This window comes from Meleagris gallopavo, chromosome 6 (assembly GCF_000146605.3).
Source record: "Meleagris gallopavo isolate NT-WF06-2002-E0010 breed Aviagen turkey brand Nicholas breeding stock chromosome 6, Turkey_5.1, whole genome shotgun sequence".
NCBI lineage: Eukaryota > Metazoa > Chordata > Aves > Galliformes > Phasianidae > Meleagris > Meleagris gallopavo.
Window position 1 is genome coordinate 22,141,126 of NC_015016.2, and position 11,174 is coordinate 22,152,299.

The window sequence follows — 11,174 nt, forward strand, 5'->3', positions numbered from 1 at the left end:
TTAATATCTAATTTAAGAATAGAATAAACCTCAGTAAATATTTTTCTAAATGCAAAAGAAAGCAGAAAACATTCCCTGTGTAGCTTTGAGAGGGAAATAAAGAGAATGAACTAAGGAGGATGACCTGAAAAAAGAGATATTTGATACACAAGACAGTCTAAGTCATCAGCCCTTTGTATAACAGGAGTTAGAGAGAGATAAAATGCATTATCCAAAGATTTATTCAAATCAACCATTATCCAGAGATTCTCTGTGTCTCACTTTGAAACTTAACAGACACTGATAGCATTACCATTCCCTGATTGGGCTCCAGCTATTCCATAAAAGCTACATTTCGTTTGCAAATTCTCTGTGCTTTCAAGTTCCCAGTCCCAGTTTACAGCAGAGCCAAACTCCTTATCAGGGTTGGATGCAGGCATGAAACTACTCAGCCCTCAGAACTGCAGTTTGCACAGAGGAGAAAAAACAAGCATGCTGGCCAAATGGACTTTATCAGCAAAGTAAGAAGGCAGCCAGTGCTGATTCTCGACATTACTGATGCTAATAATGTCTGTGTGGCAGCAAGGAAACTTTTGTTATGCAAGTTATGATATATTCCGAGGAAAGCTGTATCTGAAATGCTAACAAAATACCTAGTGCCAAGTGTGGTATTACTCTATGCTAACGGAGCTTCTAAATATTTTGAAAATCAGGAAACTCACATGGGATTTAAAGAACTATGTTTTAAGTTACTAACTTTGAATTATTTATACTAATATAAATGGAAATAAATGGACTATGTTCCTTGAGTAGGATTACGAACAACTGAGAAGAAATTAACTAAAATTTGAGTAGCAGTGTCTTTCTGACAATTTAATACATATAGATTGTCCTTAAAGTTCTAAAAATACCACCAATTGTTTTCCTTTACCCCAAACAATTTTTACAAACTTCTCTGGTTTAACTTCTTTTCACTACCAGAAAGTAGTTCCCTCTCCATTCAAGTGTGAAATATTTATCAATTTCATCCACATGTATTAGTTTCTAACTGACTGTACTTTACGCACTACAAATACTAACAGAAGAATTTCAGATCATGGAATTGGATATCCTGATTTGGAAGGGTCCCGCAAGGATCACCGAGTCTAACTCCTGGCTCCATACAAGAACACAAGATTATTGACCTCATCTGAAAACCTGAATCTTCTATATAGGAATGCCTTCAGGTTTACATTGTATAATAGCAATGCACACAAATGCTTCTTCATTTTTCTAATTGAAGAATTTCTAATAATTTTTGGAAAAAAAAAAAGAAACACAATCTTGTATCTCACTATTCTTTAGGAGTTGAGAAAGACAGCAGTTGTTTTTACCATTTACAAATAATCACATCACAGTTGTAAGAATATTTTTAAAACAGTGCTGCTTTAGAAGTAACTACTAATAAGTACTGGTCAGGTCTCTCAGAGTCCCAGGTCTCTCAAGTCTTTCTTCATATGGAAAATGCTTCAGGCCCATAATCATCCACCATCCACCAGACTCTCTGTAATTTCCCTGTCCTTCTTCAGCTGGTGAGCCCAGAAGAAGACACAGTACTACAGATGCAGCCTTATCTGTGCAGAGAAGAAATGGAGGATAACCCCTCTCAACCTGCTGGCCATGCTCTTTTCAATGCTCCTTGGGATACAGCCTTCTTGGCTGCACAGCATAGAATTTTTCTTACAAAGAAATCTATCACACATTGGAATAATATCTCAATGGGTAGAGTGTCCATATTTTAAGCTGGTTGGTTCATACACTAGGTAGGAGAGCAGCTAACAATTATATCCAACCATCTCAGATGTGGTGCTCAGGGACACGATTTAGTGGAGGGTTGTTAGAGTGGTATGGTGTAGCTTGCAATTGGACTTGATGATCTTTAATATCTCTTCCAACCTGAGCAATTATTTAATTCCATGATTCTATGATATTCTTATACATAAAATCTACAAACTTAAAACAATCTTAAGCCCGTCTTGCACAGGTTCTCACAGTACCCTGCTATTTCCAACCAAATTAAAAAAAAAAAAATCAGGCTAAATCTAGATTTACTTTTTTAAAAAAAAAACCTTTATTGTCCACTGATTTGTGTGCTTACTTCCTTGTTCATTCCCAAGGATGCTGTTGCTCGTTCTTTACTAAATTCCTCTAAGATGGGTTTTTGATGTTTTATAGATAAACAGTTATCCGCGGATCATAAGCTGTGAAAAGTAGACATTGAGATAAATTAAACTAACTTTCATGGTATACGTTGTTCCCACTTTCTGGAAAATATTCAGGAGCAAGTATTCTGAAAAATATGCAGAGAATCAAAAACTTTTACAGGAATTTGACATTATCAAAGAGCTAGAGCCAGAAACACGATCTGAATGCTCCAGCAGTGATATTTAAAAACATTTATGGTTGTGCGCATGCACTTCAAATTTTATGCTTCTGTGCAAATGGGGAACTATTTTGGAATAGAAAAATGAAACTAAGCTCTAGGGTGTAACTACATAAGGGAGAAGCTACCTATTTAAATAATGTTTCCTATAGGGCACAACCACAGTGTTTAACTACAGTCATCATTAATAAGGATACTAAAGGAAAGTACATTTTAAGGACAAAATTCATCGCTATGGAAGAAGAGCGCAATGTTATATGTTACTTAATTGGATAAACATTTGGCAGACACAACTGAAGGAGGGCCATAGATCATGTATCCACACACCTTGGCATACCAGCATCAGACCATAGTGAACAGAGCTCAGCAGACAGATTTCACAGTAGTTTGAAGAGTTCAAGTGTTCTCACCCCTTTGTTTCATAAGTGACTCTCAAACAGAGCTGGAATAAGGAGAACAAGAGAATGGCCGTTTAGATGTAGAATATGAACTGAATGATGGATGAGCAGTGCCTCAGGTGTTTCCACCTAGATAGGAAGAGCCATCCTAACCCTGTGATCTATTCTCTGAGCAGCAGGAGACTAGATCAAGGCAAAGCTATTCTTTTTCTGTCTTACACAAAGCTCACACACTAGTCAATAGCAGGTTTTTATCCAGTAATAAGTTACTTCAGTAAGTCAAACTCCTGCTGGAGTTTTTACATTACCATTCAGCCCAATAGGTAACTTTTTTTAACAATAATGCTCTTAAAACTTAAGAGAACACAATTTTTCTTTTAAACAGTTTACTACATAAATGTAGGACGGCATATTTTATGTGTCTTCACTGCCACCTTTTGGCCAGTTTTTTTTTTCTATTGCTTTTTTTTGTTATTGTAAATACATAAAGAGCAAAAAGAAACAAACCAAAAGTACATCCAGAGCAAGTACAAGAAGATATAAATACAGTTTTTCAGTATCAGCATTTCCACAAGCTAAAAAAAAAAGAAAAACAAATTAGAAAAAGGTCGGATGAGGAAAAAAAACAGATCTATTTTGTCCTAAATTCAGTATAGAAATGTTCACTGGTGTTGATTCACAAGCCTCCCAGGCTACTGTGATTGAATACAGATTTATAAAGCCATCTCTGAATGTGTGGGCTTCAGAGACAGAGTTTACTTCTTTTCTCTCTGTAGATCAATGCCTCCCACTAGATATCTGTTTTCTTTTGATAGTTGCTGCTCTTTCACTATTATTAAAATTCATGTTTGTTCTGTTAATGCACAAAGTTCTGTTTCATGATGAAGACTGGTTGGTATTACTGAAATAAGCATGTAATATTATATAAAAAAGAAAAGATAACTACTTTTCTATTAATGCAAAGTTTATACAGAAAAAACACTTAAAACACAACTGGATATATGGTAATTATTCAAGACCAAAGTATTTATTCTTCCAAAGAAAATGAATATTGTTACAGCATCTGCTGACTCCTTGAATAACTTATTTTCAGCACTGAAGAGACTCAAAGCAGCACAAAGCTGGCAGTCAGCTCTCTCTCCTCCCTACAGTCTTAGCAAACAGAAAGGTCAAGAGGAGGAAAAGTTGCCGCCATCCACCCAGTTCTTTCTACCTAAAGAGTGGTTCTTAAGAGAACCAGCTCTGATTGGTACCAGTGAAAAATCATATTCGGGCTGATCTAACATATGCTGCACAGGGACAGAGGATCATTACTAATCCCTAACTACTATTAACAATGTTTTCTCACAGTCACCACTCAAATCATTCCATATCCCCAATAGACATAACAGGAAATCTGTTTCCTAGTGAAGTTATTTTACATTCTAATAAAAAAAGCGCAAGAGAGACTGAACAGTATTTTAGTTTTATTACCATAAAAGATTTTTTAGAAGTATGTATCACACAGCCTCACAAATTTGATCAGCATCTAGAATACATCAGCTCATTCATTAAGGGCTTAACAGTTCAGTTATTAAACAAAACGTTACACAGACTGCAAGTACCATCTCTGCAGTGCCACTCCAGGATGTTTTCCTCCTGCCACCTTACCTCTCACATCTAGTGGTTCCTCTGGCAATTCTCCCTCAGCATATTGCCTGTTGTACACAGTGAACTGGCTTAGGGGACAGGTGTTCTGTTAGGGAAAAAAACAAAAAACAACAAACGATATTCTGAAGTAGTTTGGAAGTACTTCTGTTTGGTTCGTTTGGTTCTGTGCTCATACTGCTGTATGCTGTGAGAGGGCACTATGACAGATATCACTCTGAAATCTTTCTCCAGCTTCAGCACTGACTTTACTCCAGGGTTTGCCAGAAGTCCTGATGGGCAGTACATGCTGACTTATAAACTGGCACCTTTCTTTTCAACCCACATTATAACTTCATGGACTTCTCTTTGCTGTGGATACATGAAGTAAAGAGGCATTGCGGAAGCAGTCATAATAAAATATAAAATTAAATAATCTCAATTAAAACATCAAGTTTCTTTTAGTGCTTATTTCACCTTGCTGCCTCCTTCATGGTAAGGTTAATGGCTTCATTCTGAAGTCTTTAATTACAGAGACCTCATTGTTTAAGTGTTAAGGATAGTCTTTCAGATAAGTGTTCCATGTCACTGTTCATTTATAATGATAAAATGTTTTGACTTTGTTTGTATTCTTGTTGGACATGATTACATCCATTTCAGTAATTAAAACAAACTTGCTCCTGCTATAGAAACCATAAATGATACAACGTTCCTATTCCCATTTGTTGCTAGGAGTGGTAGTTTTATTAATACTTCATCTTAGTTGTCAAATTGCATTGTGACAGTAACTCAACAGGTTAGCAAATATCAGCAGAGTTATGTGAAATTTTAAAGTGCCTGCTCTTAGTGCACAGTACATGTAAGAAAGTACAGCTTAACACAAACAGCAAACAAAGTGCATAGAGATGAGTTACAGATACTGTCACCTTATTTGAGCCCCTAAAGCATAATTGTTCTACCCAATTTAGATACTGGTAGCAAAATGATAGCTTCCCTAAGCTCTTTATACAGCCTAGTGAGGAAAAAGAGCTTTTCTAAAGAGCCACTCTGAGAAGAAATCTAACTTAGGCACTTAGTATTACTCTGAAGGCACCCTCAGTGACTAAATAGAGAGCCAAAAAAATCCAGTCTTCTATCTCAGTGCCACGGTGGAGTGTCATCAGGCACTGCGCATTTTCCCTCAGTAACCACAGCTATGTTCTTCTCTAATGTCCAACCTCAGAGGAAAGCAAGCACCATGTCTGACATGGACCTTACTTTTGAAATTTTGGTGTAAGGACTTGTAAAAAAAAAAAAAGACAGATACAAAACCATTGAAGTCAGAAGATAAATCCCTTCTCTTAACCTCAGTGATGAAAACAGGCTTTTACTCCTAAAGAAAATGTGCTATTTCAGTTTAAAATGGGTTGGTTAAACAGTGACACAACCCCTCAGATGCTGTGTGACTTAATCTTAAGTCATTCATAAGAAAAGGAACATGTTCCATCGCAGTCTATCCCTGTGAAGCAGGGGCCACTGACTTCCTACATCATTTTATAATGAAAGCCTGGCTCCTATACACGCAGGGCACATAACTGGCATTGCAAACAATGCTGTAATGGCCCGGGGGTTGGAGAAAAAGCAACTTGCCAGAGAACCAAAACCAGATAGACACAACTCTGGGAATTTGTTTTTTTCCCCATCCAGAGCTTTTTCCTTTATCTTATTAGAGTTGGACTCAATGCATCTCATTTATTTTTCTTTTTCCTAAATGAAGCAGTCTACACCCAAGTTTCATTTTCTCCTAGATAAAACAAAGCCGGTGAATTAGGACAATGAAAATAGTTTATTCAGTTGCTATTCTTCTTTACAATAAATCCATCTTTCAATAAAGTTCTGGTCTTCACACCACATAAGTTGGATAGGGGAGAACAACAAAGAGGGAAAAATTGTTATCCAGAAATAATTTATGATTTCCAAAATATGCTCTTTGGAAGAGGGGAGGTTCTCACAGGGAAACAGCTGGCCACGTGCAAAAATGGCAACAGATGGGATAAGAAGGGAAAATACACAGGAAACAGTTGTTTTGTCACTGAATGAAAATACAGACCGAGGGGAAGAAGGAAAGTACGCGATGTAGTTGCATATGCAGACACATCCATAAGCAAAGTTTCAACTAATCAAAGGCAGCAATGGCCACAAAAAGAGTTCACGTTTTGAGAATGAAAACAGAGGTGGTCAGCATGACTCTTGGTGGAGATGGTACTTCTCATGAGAGTTTTGCCATTTGCCCGTACTATCAGATCTTGAAAAACCTTTCTAACATAAAAAGCTCTCGCTAGCTCCTGTTGATCATACTATAAAGTGCTGCAAGTAAAGACTGAAAGTAAGACCAGAAGGTCTCTGCTTCAATGCAGTGCTATGTATTCTAAGTTGCATGCACTACTCTACACCAAATAGCACCAGAATTTCATTTAATATTGCTAATTCTATACTATAACTACATACTAAAGCAGGAGGAAGACTCATGTCAGGGTAAGTTATTTCTTTTTCTCAAATTTCAGTGCTTTTTCTTCATTATAATTGTATGTATATTTAATACCGCTAGAGCATTTGATTGTTATGAAAATCCTCACAACATCCCAGTGTTCTGTGTAAACTTGTATTTGAAATTAATGTACTACCAAGAGAATTTATTTCATCACCATTTGACTTTGCTCTACTGATCTGTGAAATGTGTTGCACCTCTCTTCCCTTGAAAGCCATTATAAAAAAGACAGGCCTGTCATCTTCCCTAGAATTAAGAATTGCCATTTATGCTTTATAAAAATTGACTGTACAAAACAATACTAAGGCAGCATTTGTACTGTTTTCTGTAGTACCGAAACACTCATACACCAGTATGAGATAGAACTAAAATCTAAACAAAATTCTACCCTTCATTTTTATGATTTTGCAAACACCTTTACAGAAAGGTAAGCAAATCCCTTCAATTCTTTTTATACCTGAGTATAAAAAGAGTGACTTTTGGAAAACACAGAATTACATACATCGAGTTATTTTTTAAGCCAGATAGGCAAAACAAATGAAGAAAATCAAGATTTCCAATTTCTGTATCCATAAAGTAGTATTTCTGACTCTAAAAATTAAGTAACACTCCAGGTCATAAAACACAAAGAATATTAAACTACAGCTTTTGAAAGCTCTTTGTTATAGATTTCTCTTCTAAATTGTTTTGCGAACGTATATAAGAACAGGTTGTCAGGATTTATGTTTTCTTGAAAGCTCTAGTTATACAACAGGTGCAAATTGGTAGAAATGGGAAAAATTTAGTCATAAATCAACCAACAGGAACATCTTCTTGAAGATAAGAGGTTTATGGTTCTACATACTAGTTTATTAAATAACATTAGACACTTCCATAGGCATTTGTTTTTCAGCAAATCCATCAAAGATATTAAGGCAACCCTAAGTGTATGAGTATATTTAGGTTTCTTAGGTATGTGAAGTAGCACAGCATAATAGATATATGTACTCCAGAATGAAATCCACCAAGTTCCAGACAGTTGTCTTAGGCAACAAGAAGAAAGCGCTTGTAAACATGATTTCTTAAGTGACACTAATAACACTCAGCCCTTTGTAAATCACCTAACAACATTTAGGAGTCTTTGAAGTCCCTAATTCCATGAACTACTGACTAATGAAGTTGAGCAATGTTGTTTCCTCCTAAGCAGCAGCAGCTGACATCATAGTTTATGCCAAAGCTTACAAATTCACAGATACATACGGACAATCAGGCAACTGTAATAGTAAATCACTTTAAGAAAAGCTCATTTCCTTAGCTCTGCTGCTCTCTTAAGAATACTCAGAACAAGTTTTTCTACAATGCTTCATCTTCAGACAGTATGTCTGAAAAGAGATAACAGAAGAGATGAAAGCAATCTTGCAGCTATCTAAGTAGTTTAAAAGTCTTCTAACTTGACTGTCATCTCTTTGTGGATGTATTTCCAAACTCATTTTGTAACCTGCAACGGTTTAGTCCATGTCAATGTCTGTCTTTGTTTTCACTGCACTCTCTCTGCCTACAATTTCAGTAATAACTCAAGTAGAATTGACAGAGACAGAATTCTCAGAGGGCCATTATTTGTAAGCCACCTTAATTGAACAGCCCTATTAAAACAAGCATGCTAAAAAAATAAAAGAACAGCAGAAAAACATTTCTCCTCTTGACTTCAAAGGCCAATAACCAACCAAACAACAACAAAAAAGACAAAAGTAGATTTCTGAGTGCACTTACTGTGATGATATGGACTTAGAGCTCTCACCAAACTCTTGTGAAACAGCCAACCTCCATATTTAAGCAAGGCACTCTCAAGTCCAATTTCTGAAAGCATCCACGGTCATTAAGATGACAAATCACTGTGGGGTTTGATTTCAGTCTTTTCACATTTTCTCAATCACTTTTGGGTGACCTGAAGCAAATTAGGATGATTTTTCTTGTGTTTAATTGGAATTTCCTGTATTTCAATTTGTGTCCATTGTCCCATCACTTAGAAAAGTCTGGCTTCTTTTTCTTTACTCCCTCCCATCAGGTATTCATACATACAGATAAGATACTCCTACACCTTCTCTTCCCCAAGCTAAGTAGTCCATCTCCTTGTGTCAGACACTTCAAGTCTTTAAGCATTGTTGTCACCCTTTGCAGAACAGGGGGAGCTGAGAACAGTACACATCATAGATGATGAGTGCCAAGGAAAGCAGAAGGATCACCTCCTTCAACCTGCTCACAAAGCTCCACTTACTGCAGCCTAGGAGCCCGCAGGCCTCTGTTGCCAGGGTGTTTGGTGGCTCAGTGTTCATTTGGTCCGTACCTGAATCTTTTTCTCCCAAGATCCTTTCCAGCTGTTTGGTCTACAGTCTTCCTTTTGCTGAACTTCACAGGATTTCTACCAGCTTATTTCTCCAGTCTGCTGAAGCCACTTTGACCCACTTCGAAACCACTGATCCCAGCTTTCAGGCCACCTGCAAAATTATTTTCTGACTCCATGTTTGCTGGATGGAAGCTTGCAATATTTCCCTTGAGCCTTTGGCATGCTATGACTTCCTACTCCTGCCCCATCTGAACTTCCTATCTCTTGCAATCCCGCTTCGTTTCCTGCTCCATTTCACCCTTGAATCCTTGTTCTTGTCCCCCTTCTACTTCCAGAGCTGATAAGTGTCCCAGGCAGTAACAAAAGGTCTGATCAAGAATCTCAGGTCTTGGATCATTTGATGAGTCCATAGATTATTTCTTACAATTCAGCTATCCACAGCCGTTTGTAGTCTGCAGTTAGTCATGTAATATAACCAGTACTCCTGGACAACAGGAACATTTTACTTTTGACAGATATGATATTTTTTTAAACCTGTTCAAATCTTAAGATAAAATTCTAGTATGAAGTTTTGTGCAGAAAAATCTTTTTCTTCATAAGTAGTTAAACTGTCTGGATTCAAAAATATTCTTGCTCTAAGATCTTATAATTGGTATAAAATATCAATACTAACACTTCTATTTTGAGAAATAATCCCATCTCTGGCAAAATATTCAACTAAACAAGCTCTAATTAGCACAATTATTTCTGTATTGAAATATGTCATATGTCTAACTGTGCTGTCAGTCTTTGGATAAAAGCAACAATTCCCTTACCAGTCACTCATAATAAATGTATCAATGTAGTATTCCCACGCAAAAAAAAATTGCCCTAAATCTAAAGGCAGAAAACTTTGAAACATTTACTGCTTTATTTAAATGAATCATTGTATTAAAGTTGTTAGCTAATTAGACCAATTATTAAATTATTTCAAATGTTTTGGCAGATTCCATTCCTTATGTATTTAAATTTCATCAAATTCATAACAACTGCCTGATAAACTGTTCAAGTACCTCAATTCACTTCACTTAGTGTTTGAAGAATTCCTAACACCTGTTTACTTCTCAAAGACATCACAATAACCAATACAAGCCTTATGAGTACTGCCAAAATTAACTCTACCTTCCCTTAAAAAAAAAGGAATCAGTAAGTAGTTGTTGTTACAATGACATCCAGCAGCTGAACACCACAATGGAGAGTTATGACCACAATCTGACATCCCATTAATCATTGTCTCACTATGCTCTTAAAACCGTGCTTTAACTCTACTGCTTCTCTATATGCTTGTATCTCCTGTTGTTTTGAAGGTGAATCCTACACTGCACACTGCAGTGTCAGTATTTTTGTTTGTGTTTAATACTTCAAACTATGCTACCATTTGTTGGAGTTACAGAATAGACAAAAAAAAAATCAATGGCATAAATGCGCAGTATAGTACAAAAAAATACCTTCCACATTGTAAGGATTTTAACTTATATGGAAAGCACAAAGATTTCCTGGGAGATTCCTGAGATGGAAGGTTTGGGAAAGGACATGGCTGCAGGCTCATACAGCATTTTGACAATTTTGCTGTCTCACCACATACCTTCAGAAGTCCTCAACAGCAAATATAATGACATTAGAATGCCATTCCTAAACCGCAACATTCATCTAGGAGCCAGAGCTAAGGGCAATAAAGTACATCAAATGTTTCTCATCAGGTACATTCCAAAGCATCTTAATTTCAAATAACACTCGTACAAATATTATTTTAAAAGTTTTTTTTTTAACAATTGGAAATAAGTATCCATACGTACCTCTGCAGAAAATCTATCACAGATATTTATTTCATAATCAGATTTAAACAAAATGTTTTTCTGA

General features: G+C 36.4%; 1 long non-coding RNA gene across 6 annotated transcripts; it reads right to left on the reverse strand.

Moving 5' to 3' along the window:
- Positions 1 to 2,076: 2,076 nt before the first annotated feature.
- LOC104911424 lies at positions 2,077 to 11,174 on the reverse strand. Of its 6 annotated transcripts, none has more exons than XR_004160115.1 (4): positions 8,702 to 11,050; positions 4,450 to 4,534; positions 2,739 to 3,374; positions 2,077 to 2,219 (listed from the first exon to the last, which is right to left on the reverse strand). It is a non-coding gene; the product is annotated as an uncharacterized LOC104911424 (long non-coding RNA). The 6 variants fall into 6 exon arrangements; XR_004160113.1 differs by having other exon boundaries at positions 2,729 to 3,374; XR_004160114.1 differs by having other exon boundaries at positions 2,077 to 3,374; positions 8,702 to 8,876; positions 9,276 to 11,041.